The sequence below is a fragment of the Lissotriton vulgaris genome, chromosome 2_2, assembly GCF_964263255.1.
Source record: "Lissotriton vulgaris chromosome 2_2, aLisVul1.2, whole genome shotgun sequence".
Lineage (NCBI taxonomy): Eukaryota > Metazoa > Chordata > Amphibia > Caudata > Salamandridae > Lissotriton > Lissotriton vulgaris.
This window is the reverse complement of record NC_141688.1, coordinates 118,878,049-118,897,027: the sequence shown is the minus strand read 5'-3', so window position 1 is coordinate 118,897,027 and position 18,979 is coordinate 118,878,049. Positions and strand designations below refer to the sequence as shown.

Sequence of the window (18,979 nt, the reverse complement as noted above, 5' to 3'; positions counted from 1 at the left end):
GAACCTCGGTCATCGCTATGCTTTCATTTGGTTTAACAACATTTGTTTTCTCTCTTAACAATGTAGCAATATTTTAAACTACAGGTCATATAGGATATTATTAAAAACCACATCTTTCTATATTTTGCCTATTCCCACCTTTGTTAATAAAGTCTATCCTACCCCCATAAAAGTATACTCCACATTATACAGGTGGCTTATTTTTGAAAACTATATGGTTATCAAACAATATATGTATTGCTTTAAGAAAGTAACCTGTACACTTGACTTATCAATATTTTGTCTATTATGGAATGCAATTTATGAATTGAAGTTCAAGATTAATATACTCAAATAATGTCTATCATTTTGATGTCAAGTAAAACAATTTTTTGACAACCAACAGGTAAAGCTTTACCATCTATATGATCTGAAATGTAGAATCAAATAATGTTTATCAATTAATGTCAACTAAAATAGATTTAAGGTAATCAACAGGTAAAGGGCTAACCATCAACATGCTCTGAAGTGTATAAACATGTTAATAATGTCATGTATAAAATTTGCCTTGCAACAGGTAAAGCCTAACCATGTATATGATCTGAAATGTATAATCAAATAATATCTATCGATTAATGAAAAACTAAAAGAGATCTAAGGTAATCAACAGGTAAAGGGCTAACCATCAACATGCTCTGAAGTGTATAAACATATTAATAATGTCATGTATAAAATTTGCCTTGCAACAGGTAAAGCCTAACCATGTATATGATCTGAAATGTATAATCAAATAATATCTATCGATTAATGAAAAACTAAAAGAGATCTAAGGTAATCAACAGGTAAAGGACTAACTATTAACATGCTCTAAAGTGTATAAACATGTCAATACTGTAATGTATAAAATTTGCCGTGTATACAAGAAATGTTACATCCCTGTAAAATCACTATACCTTGAAGTAAACAAGTGTAAATGAAAAGAATCTCTACCACTATGATGACACACCTATACTGCCCTCAATGATTTGCTATAACTGTAAATAACATGTATGTCTGTCCTAAGTCCACTGTATATAATAAGGTTGTCGCCATTAAAAAACTGTAAGAAATGTAAATAATTTGTATATATGTCTTCTTTTATATATTGTACATAATATGTCTGTGTTTGTAAATTTCATCCATATATCTTTTCATTGCTTATAGAACAATAGACGGTCACCTGAAGAAGGCTCAAGAGCCGAAACGCGCGTAGTGGTGTCTACCGCTTTGCCTTCATCACTGTATATATGTTTCATGTCTATTGATTTTGTATTTTCTCTTTTGTATTTTTTTAAATCAAGACTATATAAAATGTAAACACATAATCACTTATAAAAACTATATATACAAAAAACAGTAAAAAACAAAAGAAAAATAGTCAACAACAATAAACAATAAATCTCTATCAGAAATTATTTTGCTCATTGGTTTCTGTACACAAGTGGACTTAATATACTGTTTCATTCTATGTTTTTATTTACAAAAAACCGTAAACTGTATTATCTAATCAATGTCTGTCACTTTGCTATAGACCTTTCCTAACTCTGTTTCTTCCCTATGTATAGCAAGTGCTACTATATTATATAGGGGTCCCCTTTTTCCAAATATTTACTAAACTCATAGCCTGTTCTATGAGGGGATGTGCTGATTTGGCCATCATTGTCTACATTTTAACATTTATTCACTTTTTTCTTATTTAGATATATGGAACTCTGTTTTGTTAATATATAGCAATCACAACTTGGGCAGTACATACAAATTTCTCCTTTGAGAAACTAGATTCCAGCATCTAATATAGGTATATAGCTAAGATGTTATAATCACACTACTGTGCTATATTCCCTTAAAAACTACAACTTATACTTAGCTCTATTTACGAACGCTATTGTATGTTATACCTCTTTGAGTATTAACGGTCTGCATATTGTTTTTGTTTTTTCTGAACCTTTATCGCTTCTACTACAAGAGTATAGTATTCATAATATGGCTAATTTTGACACATTTGGTTTCAGTGATACTGACTTTATGAGTATGGTAGGTTCGTCAGTTTCCTTTGATAAAAGAACTACTAATGACACAGGAGATAATTCTGAATTAATCAAGCTGTTAGCACTAAAGAAAAAAACGAAACGCATAGAACTTCACGGCGAATATATGCTACATTATCTAATAGCGGGAGTTATTCGCAAGGCCTCAAAATAAAAAATATACCTGGACTTTTTTCCCACATTAAGGATTTTTTGGACAAATGGTCTCGTATTGCAAATCGCTGTTCAAGAGATTTAATGATGTTAATTGTAGAGACAGCAAAACAGCTCATTTTAGAACTACTAAAAGAAATAGAAGATCTAGAATCAAAAATCAAATCTCTTCCGTCTATATCAGATGCTAAAAAAGCTTTAGAAGATATTGATAAAGAACTTAGTTCCTACAATGACTATCTAGTCAAACGAAAAGCAGACAAACTGCAAAAAGATATACATAATTTCAGTAAAGAACGGGTATATCCTTATCTTGCAGAAGGATTCTATACACAAACTGAAACAAGTAATGATACTTTTCCTAATCAAATCCACTCTGGTTTTAATAGAAAGGTCACCACTTTCTCTAATTCATCCTATTCTGGTAGTGATGATGGCTCAATCACATCAGAACCCAGAGGTTATGGATATACCCCAAGACAGACTAGACGTCCTTTTTTAGGGAAACGCAACAATTACAGAACGAACTGGAGGCCCAGATACCAAGGATACAACCAACACCAATACCAGCATCAACAATTTCCACAACCTGTACAATACCAACAACAAGTCTCATACCCCCAACAATACCAGGGACCCCAAGGGAATCCCAACCAATACCAACAACAAGCTCCATATCCCCAGCAATTCCAGGCACCTCAAGGGAACTCCAATCAATACCTGGAAACAAGGAATGCCAAATATTGGAGACAATAGATACCATACCAATCTTCAATTTAAGCAAAACTAGTCTTAATCAATCCACAATGTCTTTACTATCGAAGGGACTCTCCTTTGTCCCTCATGCTGGCATAAACAAATTTGAACTTTTCGCAGATCTTATGACATTTCTTCGAAAAGTAAGATTGAAATTTTTCTTTCAGAATAATCAAAGCAATGACAATGAAATTAACAAATCAGGACTAGCTCCCAAATCGATATTTACTCCAACCTTGGATCAAATACCACCTGAAGTGGCCATATTTGAAAAAGTAGTATATAACAACTTCATACAGCCAACTAAATATGTACCCAGAACACCTTTCAACGTTCCCTTAGATGAGTATCAAGCTATCGAATGTTTGAAAAACAACACTAAACTGACTGTTAAATGTTGTGATAAAGGGGGCGGTATCGCGATCCTTGATACAAATAACTACATTGAAAAAATGGAAAACATGCTTAATGACAACAGGTTATATGTAAAAATTACTAAGAATACAACTAATGCAACTAAATCTAAAATTGAAAAACTCACTTACAAAGACTATAATGATGACATCATTTGTCGCAAAGAATATGAATACCTTAATCTAGATTCACCAAAATTAGCATGCATCTATGGTACCCCCAAAGTACATAAAGATGTAGGCAATCCCCCACTTAGACCTATTGTCAACACTATTGGCTCTGTTACTGAGCCCATATCGAAATACCTAGACGCAATTTTGCGCCCTTACGTCCAGCTAATACCAGGTTACATCAAAGATACCAGTCAGGTAATCAACCTCTTAGAAGGCACCCCTTATAATGCAGTGACCCAATGGCTAGTAACACTGGATGTTGAAAATCTTTATTCCAACATTCCATATGAAGGTGCTATTAATGCAGTAACCTGGTTCATTGAAACCTACCAGGTAGATTGCAATAGCAAGTTCATTGTTGATTGCTTAGCAATTATCCTTAAAGAAAATATTTTTGAATTCAGAAATGACCTATACAAACAAGTAAAAGGGGTAAGCATGGGAGCGTCCTGTGCTCCTACTATAGCGAACATTTATGTAGGTCACTTTGAACACCAGTACATTTTCAAAGAGGAGGTCCCCTTTTTCGAGACTGTCCTTTGTTGGTTACGTTATATTGACGATATCGTCTTTATATGGAATGATGATCTTCAAATTCTGTCTGAATTTATACAATGGTTAAACCTCTGTGATGAAAATCTTCGATTTACATCACATGTCACCAACGATCAGATCGAGTTCCTCGACATTATGATCAAACATGAGGGAATGCAATTATATGTGGATTTATATACTAAACCCACTGCACGCAATACCATCTTGCACCACTCTAGTTTTCATCCCACAAACCAAAAAAATGCAATCCCTTTTGGACAATTTCTGCGATTACGTCGTAATTGCACCAAACTCAGTGATTACGACCTAAGAGCAGAAGATATGAAGATCAAATTCAAGAATCGTGGATATCCTCATCGTATCATTCGGGATGCATACAAACGAGCCCGCTTTTACGACAGACAACACCTACTGTCAGGCAATTCCAACACTTCTGAACAAAATCTGGTATTTGTCACCAGACATTCGATTCTTAATGACAGAATCAGACAGATTGTCTGTTCACACTGGCACTTGTTAAACATCAATAAACCATCTACTGAGGCAATACAAAAACCTATGTTTGCCTATCGAAAAAATAAAAATCTGAAAGACCTAATAGTAAGGTCACGTATGCCTAAAACAAAACCACCTCTTCAGTTGAACATTAGAGACCTACAGCCTATCCATGGTAACTACAAATGCGGAACATGTAAATCATGTCCCTTGGCCATAGAAAATGAATCATTTAGCCATCATGGAATTACCATTCAAAATAAAGGGATGACAAACTGCAAAAGCAAAAATTTGATTTACATACTTCTGTGCCCATGCGAAAAAGCATACGTGGGTGAGACTTCGCGATCTATGAAAACTAGATTAACCGAACATAGATCGGCAATCCGCACACAAAAAACGGCTGCACCACTAGTAAGTCATTATCTGGAAAAACAACATTCTCCAGATGATATACGTTGGTATATATTGGAAAAAATTGTACCAACTGCAGGGCTCTGCTGTGATAAAATTAGAAAAAAACGGGAAGTATATCACATTTTCATGTTTGACACGGTAAATAATGGACTGAATTCCGAAATCCCTTGGGACCAAGCGATTATTTGATACACACTCTGAAAGATATATACTTAAAGCTTAATAAAAGAGTTGGCCCTTTATATATAGACATGACTATACGACACATGTGAAATAAGCCACCTTTACATATGAGGAGGAACTATTCCCCTATGTAGTATTAACTATTTGCTATCCTACCTACTTTTTTCGCCCTTTAATTATCAGATTCCTCCCGTCATGACCGAAAGAAATTAAGACCATTACAACAGATATTCTTTTTTCAACCCTACTTAACACCTTGGCTGCTAGGCGTTTTCCCCCTCCTGTGCTTATTTGTGAGCTTTCCCATTATACATGACGAGCTCAGCTCGTCATCAGCACAGCTCAACTGTGCATCATGACGAGCTGAGCTCGTCATGAGCATCGAAAGGGTTAAGAACTAGGTTAGCGCCTCTATAGTATTCATTTGTTTATTCAATTTTATTACTTAAAACAGCACCTACAGGTATTATTGCTTCTTGAATAATCTGTGTTCTGCTATTTATCGTCAAGAATTATTACTTTTTCTGCTCATTAAAGTCATCTGTCATCTTTGTAATTCTAGAAATCAAGTTCTATTTATCTTCGCATCTTTTCAATTTTCTACTAGGATCGTTTACTAGTATTGTTTCCGCCACACATTAGTCTTTCTTCTAACCTAACCCTGTATCTTATGTCTACCATTGATATCGCCTCATGTTGCCATCAGACATAGAACAGTCCTTTCTTTATTTTATTTGATTTTACTTTACAAGTCCTTCTTCTATTTTAATCACTGTGACCTAACACGAACAAGTCCTTCCTCGATTTCCACTCCCAGTACTTCTTGAATAATTTGTGTTCTGCTATTTATCGTCACGAATTATTACTTTTTCTGCTCATTAAAGTCATCTATCATCTTTGTAATTCTAGAAATCAAGTTCTACTCATCTTCGCATCCTTTCAATTTTCTACTAGGATAGTTTATTAGTATTGTTTCCGCCACATATTAGTCTTTCTTCTAACCTAACCCTGTATCTTATGTCTATCATTGATATTGCCTCATGTTGCCATTAGACATAGAACAGTTTTTTCTTTATTTTATTTGATTTTACTTTACAAGTCCTTCTTCTATTTTAATCACTGTGACCTAGCACGAATAAGTCCTTCCTCGATTTCCACTCCCAGTATTTCCATCCAATCATCTACCATTTATAAAGCGGCTGCTTCCTATCACACTGTTGCTTGCATTCTAGCATACCGGTGTGCGGTCTTTTGGCGGTCGAGTACTGCTACCAGTCCTTTTCTACCAGGAGCGTCACTATCTTCATCAAACCTCACGGGTGAGTCTGTTCAAGAGGAAACTTTAGAAGTCATGCTTAGTCTAGCTCGGTTATTTATATATACTCATGCTACACTAAATGCGCTATTTCACAGCATAGTTACATCTATATGCTTATCTTCTTCAATCATATGTGAAATATCTTCCTGCTAATAAGTATGTTTGTTTCGGCCATCTAATCATGCTTAGCTAATCACTATATAGAGATATGGCAACTCTCTTTTTTATAAATGTTAGATATGCTATACTATATGCGTTATTTCACAGCATAGCTACACCGATACGCTTATCCTCTTCCCCAATCAAATGTGAAAGATATTCCTGTTAATAAGTGTGTTTGGTTCGGCGTTTTAATTCTGCTAAGCTAAACACAATATAGAGATACGGCAACTCTCATCTTTATATACGTTATTCTCAGGCAATGCTATGACCAGATCATCCTCCATAGTATCTTCCGCTCCTGGGACATCCTTTCTATTTTATCTTTAGGTAAATTTCCAACTTGTTGTTTTAGTAAAATTGAATTTCTTTCGATTTCCCTGCACAAATATGTTTACTACTTAATTCTATTTCGCTATTCATCCCTAGGTGGATACAAAATATTCGTGCTAACAATTATACATCATTATTGCTCGCCTCCGGATATTTTATCAACTTGTGGAGGTAATATTAGACATCATACTTAATCGCGCTATAGATGCAATATATTGCATCATTATATACTAAACCCTCTTATCTTACATCCCTAGATAAATACTCGCTTCCTTTACTATTGCTCTCATCACCTTACCATCTACTCACTGGAAGTTATCCTCGTGGAGATAATTATATATTGATAATGCACTCTTTCACTTATATGGAGAGTCAATTATACATGCAAACTATATCTGGTCCATGATATCTTATTTTATTTTAGGTTCTACAAATGTCAACACAAATAACGATCTGAATCTAAGCTACCTCCACTATACTGTTCTACCACCTCCTTTTCTTTGATGTCATAACATCATATGACAAGCTATAGGACTACATCGTTCCACATCTCAAGGTAATTTTATTATGCTTCTTACTCTCATTGCTGTATGACCCTATCCATGTTCATAGTTCATAGTCATCTATACACCAACAGGGTTAACAGTGATACTACTACCTATCAGTCTGCTAGATTTACACCTATAGCTGACTTATTATGCAACTCATCCTATGTACAGTTTAAATCCTCCTTCATTTACAGGATCCAATATGTCTCAAGCTATCTTAATTCTGTAATGATACGTATTATAACTATTTTCATTATCGTTGTTAATTATATTACACCTCCAGATCTTTAGAAGCTGCCTTTACCGACTGACCTTTTATATCCACGCCACACCTAACTGTGAGTCCTGGACTCTTTGAAACTCTGCAAGTACATCTTCATACATTTATTTCATCTTTGTTCAACCTAAGTTCCCCCTTTTTATATAAATTCTGGGAACCTCGCTCATCGCTATGCTTTCATTTGGTTTAACAACATTTGTTTTCTCTCTTAACAATGTAGCAATATTTTAAACTACAGGTCATATAGGATATTATTAAAAACCACATCTTTCTATATTTTGCCTATTCCCACCTTTGTTAATAAAGTCTATCCTACCCCCATAAAAGTATACTCCACATTATACAGGTGGCTTATTTTTGAAAACTATATGGTTATCAAACAATATATGTATTGCTTTAAGAAAGTAACCTGTACACTTGACTTATCAATATTTTGTCTATTATGGAATGCAATTTATGAATTGAAGTTCAAGATTAATATACTCAAATAATGTCTATCATTTTGATGTCAAGTAAAACAATTTTTTGACAACCAACAGGTAAAGCTTTACCATCTATATGATCTGAAATGTAGAATCAAATAATGTTTATCAATTAATGTCAACTAAAATAGATTTAAGGTAATCAACAGGTAAAGGGCTAACCATCAACATGCTCTGAAGTGTATAAACATGTTAATAATGTCATGTATAAAATTTGCCTTGCAACAGGTAAAGCCTAACCATGAATACGATCTGAAATGTATAATCAAATAATATCTATCGATTAATGAAAAACTAAAAGAGATCTAAGGTAATCAACAGGTAATGGGCTAACTATTAACATGCTCTAAAGTGTATAAACATGTCAATACTGTAATGTATAAAATTTGCCGTGTATACAAGAAATGTTACATCCCTGTAAAATCACTATACCTTGAAGTAATACAAGTGTAAATGAAAAGAATCTCTACCACTATGATGACACACCTATACTGCCCTCAATGATTTGCTATAACTGTAAATAACATGTATGTCTGTCCTAAGTCCACTGTATATAATAAGGTTGTCGCCATTATAAAACTGTAAGAAATGTAAATAATTTGTATATTTGTCTTCTTTTATATATTGTACATAATATGTCTGTGTTTGTAAATTTCATCCATATATCTTTTTATTGCTTATAGAACAATAGACGGTCACCTGAAGAAGGCTCAAGAGCCGAAACACGCGTAGTGGTGTCTACCGCTTTGCCTTCATCACTGTATATATGTTTCATGTCTATTGATTTTGTATTTTCTCTTTTGTATTTTTTTAAATCAAGACTATATAAAATTTAAACACATAATCACTTATAAAAACTATATATACAAAAAACAGTAAAAAACAAAAGAAAAATAGTCAACAACAATAAACAATAAATCTCTATCAGAAATTATTTTGCTCATTGGTTTCTGTACACAAGTGGACTTAATATACTGTTTCATTCTAGGTTTTTATTTACAAAAAACCGTAAACTGTATTATCTAATCAATGTCTGTCACTTTGCTATAGACCTTTCCTAACTCTGGATATGGTCTCAGCGCCAGGATACCCTTCTGGGTGACAGCCGCGCTTAACAAGCATTAAAATAATAATAAAGTGCTAAATAAGGGGATAGTGATTGGCAACTTGCTAAGGCTAACCTCAATATTAATGAGGGAGATTGGGCGGTATTCGGCGCAGTTTGATGAGGGAGGTTGTGTTTTAGGGATCACCACAATGGTGGCTGCATCCGTTTCTGGCAGAAACTAGCCATTTTCGACAGCTTCAGCTTATACGTCCGAGAGATGGGGAACGAGTGTCTCCCCGTAGGCAGCGTAGTACTCCTGCGGGAGACCATCCGGGCCTGGAGTACTACCTGATGTGGTGCGTGATATGGCATCATTGATTTCCTCCTTGTGATCTGAAGAACAAGGTCAGCCATTTCTGCTGCACTGAGGCAAGTGAGGTGGAGGTGCTCCTGGTTGATTAGCTCTGAAAGGGAGAGTTCAGGGCTCTGCTCTGAGTAAAGTTTAGAGTAATAAACAGCAAAAATCTGAGCCATCGCCAAGGGTGAGAGATGAACAGTACCGTCTAAGTCCATGATCTAAGGAATGATACAATTTGCCATGGGGTATGTGGCCAATCGATGTAGGATTTTCCCATTTTTGTCACCCCATTCATATACCCTGACTACAGAGGATCTCCACAAAAGCTTAGCGGCCCACTGGGAGATCTGCTTGATCTCATCTCTTAGAAGGGTAAGCTGTCTGTCTTGTGGGTCACCCTGCTGCCCAGGTGCTCTGCTTTCAAGGAGAGTTGCTTGGGCCTTCAAGAGAGTGATTTGGGAGTCTTGGGTTAGACGTTTGATCTTGAGCTGGCCCTTGGCAATGCCACGAACAGTGGCCTTGTCTGCCTCCCATAGAGTGCCCGGGGAGGAGACAGAGGTCCGGTTACTGAGAAAGTATTGTTGGAGATCTGCCCAGTAATCCTACGCGCGGGTCACCCAAGATGGCGTACCTGGGAGACAAGGCGGTTGTCTCTCCAGTGGAGCGAGACATCTACCACGTGACCACTGCTTTGCCAGAAACGCCGCAGGCACAGAATATGCGAGAGGGAGAATCAACGCCAGGAGAGAAGGAGACACCGAGAAAGAATAATGATGCAGAGGCCGAGAGTGAGGAGCCTGAGAAGAGGAGCCAGGAAAGGAAGGCAGGAGCAGACTACGGAGAACAGCCTAGAGGCAACACTAGCCAGCCCAATCGTCCTGAGGAGAAAGAGGACATCTAGACTCCTTCTGCCACGACCCAGTTGGGCCGTGGCTATAGGCAAGTACCTCTCCTCTCTATTATGGGACTGGCCCCCTTTGGTATGGATTGCTTGACTGCTTGGAACTGGTGCTGGATTGGACGATCCCTAGGGACAAGAAAGTCATTCTCCGCCATATAGCTGTAGACTTCGATATCAATTGGCCCTGATATGGCTCGGCCTCACTGTGGGCAAAAAGAGATAAGAGCGTGGTGTGGAAGGCCACTGATGCCCCAGTCCCAGGAGCGCTGGGAAAGGGGTTGAACCGCTGAATAAGCGTGAAACACCAAGTCTACCTGGTGAGAGAAGACCTTCAAAAATAATCCAGAATGTGGGCAGAATGGTCCCAGTTTAGAAGCATTCTCCTGGAGGCATTAAGGAATCCCATCAATCCCTGGAGAATGAGCTATAAATACTTTTGCGAGTATTTTCCATGGATTGATCTGGCAATAGTGTGGAACTTTCAGCTTGATAGAGGCCAGGAGCGTTTAGCCTCAACTGGTTCTGCTCCATAATCTCGAACACTGTTATTCTGTGGGAAGAAAGCAGTTTATCTCTACTGTGTAGCGACTGTACAGGAGCATTCTCTTTTTCTGTTTTTAGGTCTAAAAAAACAAATAAAAAGAGCATTAAAAAAATTTCAGGTCTCAAGATATTGGTTAGGATAGCAACATCATCTGTTCATAATACAAGGAGAATGTTTAAAGCAAAGGTTTCCAGTGAGACTGAAAGCGGTGTTTGCTAGTATTGACACATTGGGAGGGGCTGCCATCACCCAGGCCCTATAGCTCATATGTGATGGACCTGCAAGGCAACAGAGGTGTTCTGGAAGGAAGTCAGGGAACACAAAATAGATAATAATTGCATTCAGGTTCCATATGATCCAATGGTGGCAGACTTGCTTGTGATGATGCCCAATTATACTCTTTAACAACAAACATAGGAAAACTAATTTCACAGCTGTTTTAATAGCCATTTAACAATAAGCCAGGCATGAAAGATCATTTATCCCACTACACTCTCAATTCAGTGGCCTCGTGTTTGTAATATTTACTGCTGGAAAATGCCAGAGCCATTGTGCAAGCCCTGGTCAGAAAAACGGACAAATTAGGAGTCTCTTTCCAAACGTATGTAAAACGAGTTGTCAGTGGAGGCGTTTGTCTGCTATCGCAAGGCTGATCACAGCTTTCAATCTTTGTGTGCTGCAGTCTCAACAAAAATACTTTTGAAAAAGTACTGTTTTACTTAGCAGTGGGTGAAGCATTCTCTCATTATCCTTTTGTTTCTTAAAATGTCATTATTGGCATTAATTAAGAGTCACCACAAACTGTATTGGATACCACAATCAACATGTTCATAAGGTGGATGGACAGACAACTCCCAGCATTTCAACATTAAAAATATTCTGTTAACAGGTCATACATGACATAAATGGGGTAGCCGAAGATGATGAGAGAAAAAAAGAATAGGTTGTCAACCCAAAGCAACATAATGCGCCCTGTCATGCAGAGAATTAGCCAATGTGTATATCACAAAGTAAAACGAAGCAAACAGTAACTTGTGAAACACTCTGCCTGACAATGCCAATGGAAGCTACGTTGAAGTGCGGTAACATGGGCAAGAGGAGGATACTATAACTATGGAGAAAACAGGCTAGTGGTGAATTAAAGGGGGGGGCAGTGAGCAAGTGTGTGTAAGCAAGTGAAACACAGAGGTACATCTGGCCAGCTGCCCAGTTCACCGCGGGAAGAATTATGACCTGGTTTGGCAGAGAGAGCATGGGGTGGGGCAATCTATCTAACAACTCAAAAACATAGGTGTCCCACATTATAGCAGTTCCGCCCTCACCTCGTAATCTTCGATCATGGCTTTCGCTTCTGCCAAAGTCCATTTATGAGTCACCCGAATCCATCACTCGATCGTGGGCAGATAAGGGGCCGTCCAAGGCATGGCAATTAATCGCTTAAAAAGAACCAACAGCAGATCAACTAGCTTCAGGTAGGGTTTGGTATGCTTAGTTTGTTTCGCGAGCCACAAAGCACAGAGGAGCGGGTCTCGGGCAGCTGAACATCAATCACCTTCCTCACCATGGAGAAGAATTGTGATTTTCTCACTATCCGTCTATGTTGTATCTGTTTACAAAATCGGGAATCTTTGGTTCCTATTCTGATGGAGTAAGGCTTGTCGGTACAGTCTATACTCTTCCTACTGCAGCAGAACCATGGTTGATTTGCATAAATTCCCGGTCTGTAGTAGCCCAGTGAGCACAAAAACAAGCATTGGCATAGCCAATAGGTCTCGCCTTTGGGACCTTATTAGTGTTTAGCCATGCAACAGTTGATGTTGTTGCAGAAAGGATATTGTGCTGGATAACTAAGCACTTATAAGGTCCCAAAGGCTAGATCTATTGGCTATGCCAATGCTTTTCATTGGCTGGGGTTGTCCTCTGCTTGCGAAGAAGCACTGCATGAATTTTTAATTTTAAAGCCAAAATTGGTGGGATGATAAATAGCTGAGAGTGAGGGGCTGCTAGGGTGAAAAAAAGAAAGTATAAGCCAAAAATTGTCCTCAGAGCGTTGTTGAATTGTTCTACAGATGTGGCTTTCAGCATTTATGAGAGGTTACTGTGTATCTTATTAAGAGCTTGATTGGGAGCTGTGGGGTGGGTGGGATGAAGAATGACATGTATATGATGGCATCGTCTGAGGGAGATGGGCTACTGGCAGGTGATGAGTGAGTGTACTGGACAGCAAGATGATGTCAAGTGGATTACAGTGCAAGTCTGTTGGCTAAAAGGAACCTCATTAATGCTCGCCAACCTCTCATTCTTAAACTCTTATGACCGGTTTCTCGCCTACAGATTATTTTTCTGCTGAATTCAAGAAAGAAAGAATAAAGAAATCCAATGTACTTGTAATCGTAGCTCTCCATCACTGGCCTCGTTACAGAATTCATAAACAAAGGACAAAGAGAAAGGATTCTTTGTTGGACAGTGGTAAATAAAGATGTGTATGCAATCAAGGGACTCCAAACTGAGCTGTTTCAGAGCTGCTGTGCTCTGTAGAATAGAAAGGGCCAGCCAGAAGCCAAACGTAGACAGTGTTTGTTCTCTAATCTTACAGAAATGCCTGCTATATTTTCATGTTGCTTTACTAAAAAGGCAGAAAAGCAAATTAAAGACGAGCGTTGTCAGATAGCTTTTTAATATGGCTCTTTTTAGCAAAACGTGCCCACCAATATACCCATGCAGAAGTGTAAATAACAAAGGCATGTTTTTTCCTGAAAAGGAATAAAAAGGGTTCCACATCCAGCTTGTGGATAAACCCGTTAGAAATGAATTCATAAGAGCAAACATTTCATTATGGAGAACATGTTTACAATAACAAACTCCCTGATACTCGTGCTATCGAGCCATGAAGGAAGAGGGAGTAAGTTGTACCTGACGAGATTCAAAACTGCAATTATACGTCTACAGAAACGTTAGTATACCAATATGTGCATACAACAGGACATGGTAATGCTTAGCATCTTGAAAAAGCAAAAGCAGAGGCAAAAATATGGTAAAGTCCTAAAACCGTGAAGGAGCGAATTCCATGTCCAATGATATCACAGGAAATGCCGTCGTAGATTGGGGCCGTAGAACCCCGGCTTTAATAAAAGTCGTTGTTGCACTATATACTGCAGTCGATAACAGTTAAATATTTTATGTATTTACCCAAGAGACTTTTTGAGTAGTGAGCTTTACAGCAATAGGTCGGTTTATGCATCACACGCTCTTCTTTCATTATGCATCTTCTACGTTTTTAACTTTAAAAAAATTAAGCTCTCCAGAGGCACCTCCTTCAGGACCACTGGGACAGGGGCCCTGTCCGAGACAAAGTGGATGCAGTGAAGGGGAACAAAGGCCTTACTTACTTAGTGTATACACAGTAAAATAAAATAATGACTCAGTCTAACTGCCGTGGGTGTGCCCAAGACGACCTGGCACTGGTCAGCTAAATTAAGAACAAGCGGTCGTCAAAAAGGAGACGGAGCGGGCGGAGTAAGTGAGTAGCCGGGACGTGTGGGCGAGGAGAGAGAGGGGGATGAGGTAGGGAGCAGGAGGTGAGCCCGTGAGTGGTGCGTGCGTGCGCAGTCTGCTCATTTTCAAGCACTGCACTCGTACTTGTGGCGCGCCCCTGCTCGCTCCCGCAAGGTGGATGCTGCCACAAGCTCAAGTGTGTGCTTCAAAATGAGCAGTGCGACAGCTAAAGGTGCTCTTATGCAGCGCGAGACCTACAAAAATGACTGACTCAAATGCAGCAAAAAGCCCCTAGCTGTAGGAGCACAGTACGCAAAAAAATTACAGGCTTAAATGCGGCTCTGTGCAATTATTTGGGTCGAATGTCAATGCAAGCATTCCATCTATCACTTGGTCGTATCTCTCTGAACTTGCCCCATGAAGTCTTAAATACATTTAGGTTAACAACATACAAAAGGTGGTCCCAAACATGGATTTATGCATTATCCCATAAAGTAAGATTAACAAGAAATACCTATTTAGTACACGACCAAACACCATCAGTTTTAAAAACTGAAGTCTTTGCTGCGTGTGCACCCTCTCTTGGAAGTCTACACAGAGAATACCCCCAGCCTAATTCAATGTCATTCAACAGCAAAGCAGAAGTGTGACGTGTGTGCAGAACATAAATGATGCTGCTTCATTAGCAATATACCACTAACTGGACTACAATAAGCAGATACCATTTTGCAGTGAGGCTCACCTTAAGCTGAAATTCTGATTCCTTGCAAGTTGGTGCTATGGCCTGTCCAGCAGCTTTCTCTATGGCTTCTTTGGCAACCTAGGTAGAAAATATCCTATAGAAGGTTAATCAATGGCCATTTTCAGCTACGCCACTGCTATGAATTGACAACTAATATCTAATAATTAATAAGAGCTATCTAGACTTATCTGCTCAAACTGTTTGAAAAAGGTGAAACAAAAAACGAACACAGGCATGAATTCTAGCTTATCATAAATTACAACATGTACCAAACTGTACACAAACTTGGTTCAAATGATGGAAGTTTTAATTACCTGCTAAATTATAATCTATTTTAACTCCATCAAAATAGAAAAAGGGTACATGGCTTACAAAGACCCACTATCATGGTTACACAAATACCTGCAACTCACAGTGAATCGATTGTTGCAAGTGGCAAGTTTTCCACAGGAAAGGGGAAACAAGGGAATTCAAATGCTGGCAAATGCTCACCTCTGCACCTCCCTGGAATCCGAACAGTTCCGCTGTTGCCACTGCTTAATGCTGAAAGGGGTGTGTAGGAATTCATAACCATGGAATTCATAGGAAAAGAGAGAAGACAATTTGTTCCTCCAATCTCACGCCTGGATCACAAAAATTCCGCATGAGTCGAAGATGCCGTTACCATTGTATCTGAAGCCGTAACCACTGCTCAGTCCCAGCTGGCTTGCTGTTACAACAACAGCTTTTGCTAAAATTTAGTGTGGACAGTATGAAGAGACACAGAGCTCCAGTTTGGCTTCACTGGCAGTTGGCAAAGGTGGCTCAGTTGCTGTTTGAGAATAGTGCTGCTGGTTGATAATGGTGAAGTTGATCTCCTCTGAGGGGTTGCTTGGCATGAAGACAGCAATGCTGTTGTTTGAAGGCTCTATTGTATGGGCACATAGGCGAAACCTATCGGTAAACAAAACAGCAGTGCTAGGGATTGGACGAAAATATTCATGTCTAATTTGACAACATTCTCGATCACAATCATTTCCTCTCGTGCTAATGCACATTTCATTACAGCATACACTGTAATAAAATGATGGGATGCGAGTTAAACAAGTGCCATTTAAGAGCAACATGCTATGAGTTGTAGATTAGACCGTCAGGTTAATGTTAATTTCCTTCTTTTGTGGCTTTGTATACCAGCTAGAATACCTTAAAATAAATATATACAATCCACAAGTTCATGAGATGAAAATGAGTGACATTATCATAGTTCTTAATTTGTCAAAGTTGTAAAATAAAATCAACAACATTACAACACTGGATGGAAATTAGGGGACAATTAATTCATCTAACTGACTGATGCATTCCTACGCTCAAAATTTAAGTGGAACAGAGTAAGGAGAGGGTTTTTTGTTTCGTCAATGCGATGCAATGAACCACTCCCAACCCTTCCCCCTATCAGCCCCTCGCTTCCTACGAGTGACAGTGAGCAGGAGGGCAATTAGTTTGAATCTTCCTCAAGAGGACAAACCCCCCACTCCCACACAACACTGAGAGCAAGAGAGTGATTGCCCAGGGATGCCTTGCATGCAGCGATCCAAAGTCAAGTGTTCAAAGGCACACAACCCCCATATTTCTTGTGGCGGTATAGAATATTATGAACTGGTTCAATCAAAGAGAACTTTTTTTAGGCTGGACTTGCAGGTGTTAACAAGTTTAACATTTTTAACACCCACACCCACCATATCACACAAAAAACAGCAGTTATACTAAGATACAAACATTGGTGTCTTACATGGGCAATCCTGATGAAACCAGAAATTGCCGGCACGGGCATCTTTGTTCGAATCATAGCAGATTCGACACAAATTGCTTGAATATAAAAATATTTAAAACTGCCCAAAAATTATTTATCGAAGACAAGTATTTAATTGTACAAAGGACTTTTCTAAAAAAATAAAGAACAGCTGCTTCCTAATATTAGGAGGCAGGTGCCTATGTCCAGAGCTTACAAATGCAGTACACTCAATCAGGCAGCTAACATCTGTCCATATTAGTCTTGCCGTCTCATAGGTATAAACCAGGAGCACCCAATTCCTACTTTGGCACCTTATTAAGAGTGGGTCGGGCTTTTCCAACCCCTGTCCAACCTCTGCGCAAACTCCTGTTTGTGGGCGGGTTGCAATTCTGAGTCGAGTGTTATGTAAGGCATCCAAGCCGGATTACAAGTGGATCATGGACAAGGTGCTATATATCACACCTCATAAATAATAATACCCCAGGGTACATTATTTATAAGGATCCCTGTTTTCCATTTTTACAGATAAATACAGACATGAAAAAATGTGTTTTCTGTCTACACTTAGTTTTTAAAGTGGATAAATACAGAAATGTGCTTCTTTTAAGAGACCCTCCGTGCTGTATTTCATGAATTGTAGCCTAACAGCTGAGCAGATGGACAGCATGGGAAATTAAAAAACAGGATGGCATTTCTTTAAATAGTGGCATATATGTCAACATACATTTGTGGTATAATGCTAAAATGTAGTGGATGTATTGTTATGTTATATTTGGCAGCTTAAATTGCTAAATCACAACAGATACCAAAGTATGTGTGTTTCTATAAGTTAAATAAGTATGGAAATGTACATTTTTCCACCTTAATATATACACAAAATAAATAAGGATAAATACAGATAAAATGTCCCAAAAATAAATATGGATAAGATAAATACAGATGGAAAGTTTAAAAAAATAAATACCATAAAACCGGGAGCCCTAATGATATATTTGGTGCAAATTCCTATTACCAGTTTTTGGAGAACAACATGCAGATGTTTGTGCTTAATGCACCGAACTCCCTGTGATAAAGTAAATATTTAACCAAGGTTGTGTTATTTAACACATCTGATAATGATCTGATGCGTTAAATACAACCAAACACGTAATCAGAAACCCCTGATTGAGCAGGGGTATGTATTGATCAGAAAACAACAACCAACTCATAATCAGTCCCCCAGTAATTTCTGGGTACGTTAAAAACCTCACCCTTTGTTAAATCTCAACAGGTCTTACCGGTCTAAAGTGAACAGGGGAAAAGTGTATACTATTTACTGTACCATGCAGATTTTGGTGCGCTAAATTCCAAAATCTGCCCGTTATTCCCCAAGAACTTAGAATACACGCTATTTATCGCATTCGATAAATAACGTACCCTGAGGTATCGTTAATATGAAGGTAGATAAACAGCAGTTTGACCAATGGGTCTCCAACCTTTTCTGTAATAAGAACAACTTATATGCAATGAAAATCATCCTGACCTACTAATATTATTAGTGTTGTAAAATTACAAAAGAATATAAGATAACATTAGTGGCATCCTATACAAGATTACCATCAGTGGTCAACTAAGTGCAGGGTTGCTAACAGTGATCACATCTTTGAGTCAGACTGGGTTGGAAGAAGCAATGTTAAATAAAATTAAAAAGGGGGGAGGCTTTGTCAATCTGGAATTCCTTTACATGGTTAGTGCATAGCAGTCATAGCCGCATAGCCTCTGGCACCAATATAATATTATTACTAATAA

General features: G+C 38.2%; 1 protein-coding gene across 3 annotated transcripts in view; it reads right to left on the bottom strand.

Annotated features, from left to right (window-relative positions):
• TMEM266 (transmembrane protein 266) overlaps positions 1-18,979 on the bottom strand; it is a 766,234-nt gene that overhangs the window by 746,630 nt on the left and 625 nt on the right. For all 3 annotated transcript variants that reach the window (XM_086959421.1, XM_086959422.1, XM_086959423.1), the window contains exons 2-3: positions 15,913-16,353; positions 15,421-15,498 (exon numbers count right to left, since the gene is read on the bottom strand). The gene's annotated coding sequence lies outside the window, so the exon portion shown is untranslated. The remainder of the gene's footprint in view (positions 1-15,420; positions 15,499-15,912; positions 16,354-18,979) is intronic.